Below are 2,152 nucleotides of genomic sequence, written 5' to 3' on the forward strand. Positions count from 1 at the left end.
CCGTGTTAGCCAGGATGGTCTCGATCTCCTGACCTCGTTATCCGCCTGTCTCGGCCTCCCAGAGTGCTGAGATTACAGACGTGAGCCACCGATCCGGGCCCTTGCACGTATTTTCTTATGAACACACAGGTAGCAGCACTTTGATTACAGTAATTTATATGGAAGTTATTTTAAAATGACTTTCCCCTTCTCTTCCTCATGTAGGCTGTATATTTCATCTGCAGCACGCTTTCTCCCAAGAATCTCAAGCACACGCAGGAAACCAGAGAATAACATCACTGAGGCTTGAACACATCCAGAGACCAAGGGCGTCACTGGCAGAAAAGCTTTTAGGCGGATCCACAGGCCCGAGAGCCACCCCGCCCAGAGACGTGGCTTTCTATGAGCAGTTCACACGCGGCTCTGCAGCACCCACAAGCGGGGCCAGGGGCTGGTTTTCGTAGTTCACAGTCTGCAGGGATCTTAGCAAAAATATGGCCGTGGTAAAAGTGCCTAGACCAGGTTCAGTGAGTAGGAAGACTAGTTAGGCTGATGAAAAGCTCTGATGATGTGTGTGATTAAAAGTAGGAAAATGTGGTTGCCAGATAAAATATTTTACCATATAGTGAGGGGCAGAATGTGGAAACCATTTATTTTAAATGTTTGTTCCTGCAGTGTTTAAAATATAGGAGATATATTCTGATTATAAAGAAACTGCTCTCGGCCGGGCGCGGTGGCTCACGCCTGTAATCCCAGCACTTTGGGAGGCCGAGACCATCCTGGCTAACACAGTGAAACCCCGTCTCTACTAAAAATACAAAAAATTAGCCGGGTGCGGTGGTGGGCGCCTGTAGTCCCAGCTACACGGGAGGCTGAGGCAGGAGAAGGGCGTAAACCTAGGAGGCGGAGCTTGCAGTGAGCTGAGATCCGGCCACTGCACTCCAGCCTGGGCGACAGAGCAAGACTCAAAAAAAAAAAAAAAAAGAGAGAAAGAAACTGCTCTCAATCTATTTGTATGTCTTCCCTCTAGTTTTAAAATATTAAACAATCTAACTCAATATTTAATTTTACCTCTAGTCATGTTACTAGGCTGGGATAATAAAAAGGACTGTTGAACTTCACATCTGCCATCTATAACACATTCTTAATGAAGCAATCTTGCACTAGGGGATTTATCAACTCTGCCAAATTTCCTAAAGTTACCAAATGGAGAAAAAAGAGCTGGTTCCGCCTCTCACCAGGCACAACCAGGTACAGTAACTTAGGGTATTTCTTGTGTTCGTGTTTTGCCCTCACCACTGCAAAGACCTGTTCTTGGCTGAAGCCAGGTTGGCCTCAGCCAACGTGAGGGAGCCTTCATTTGACCTTCCCCAGAACCGTGAGCATTTCCACTTCTCCCTTTACTGCACTGTATACGTAAAGGGACTCATGTTTGCTGGATGTGTATATTTTGTAAACCTAGCAAGCAAAATGTCCAAATGTTTCTTCCCCCCAAGTCAATTTTTTAACACCTTTCTGATTCCTTACTTCCTGTTATTGCAAAGTTCTGAAAAATGATTTTGAAAAAAAGGATTTTAGAATTCAGCTGTTTGATGAAATTATCTTTAAATATCTTACATGAATTTTAAGATACAGTGAATGAAATACACTTGTAAAATAGTTTGATTTTACATGACAAATTATATCGTAAAGAAAATCTAGCTTCCTACATATTAGCCAGCCTGTTGAAATGTTCTGTTTGATACATGTAGAGAACTTTACAGCCAAAGCAAAGCAGTAAGAAATAATCTCCAAACCTTTCTTCATGTGGGCTGTATACTATGTAACTTTACTTTTGCTTAACTGAACACTTCCATCTGTGAATGTGGCCCCGGGCTACATTTTACTTGGTAGCCCCTATCTCATTGGTAGATGACAGTGACTTGAAGAAGCTGGTGACCATAACACTTCCAAGTATTTCCCTTAAGGATAACATGGCCACTGCAGTTAGCGAGGAGGACACCTTTTTAGGAGAAACTTGTCATGAGATACTGAAGAACTGGGTTGTAACAGGAACAATACTTGGCAGTATGATGACACATTGTTTTTACTCTCAGGAGGCCTAAACACTGATGTTAGCACTGCTGCTAATCTGAATTACAGCTTAGTCAAGTGTCTGAACCCTTTGCATTTT

This window comes from Mandrillus leucophaeus, unplaced genomic scaffold, assembly GCF_000951045.1.
Source record: "Mandrillus leucophaeus isolate KB7577 unplaced genomic scaffold, Mleu.le_1.0 Scaffold201, whole genome shotgun sequence".
Classification (NCBI taxonomy): domain Eukaryota; kingdom Metazoa; phylum Chordata; class Mammalia; order Primates; family Cercopithecidae; genus Mandrillus; species Mandrillus leucophaeus.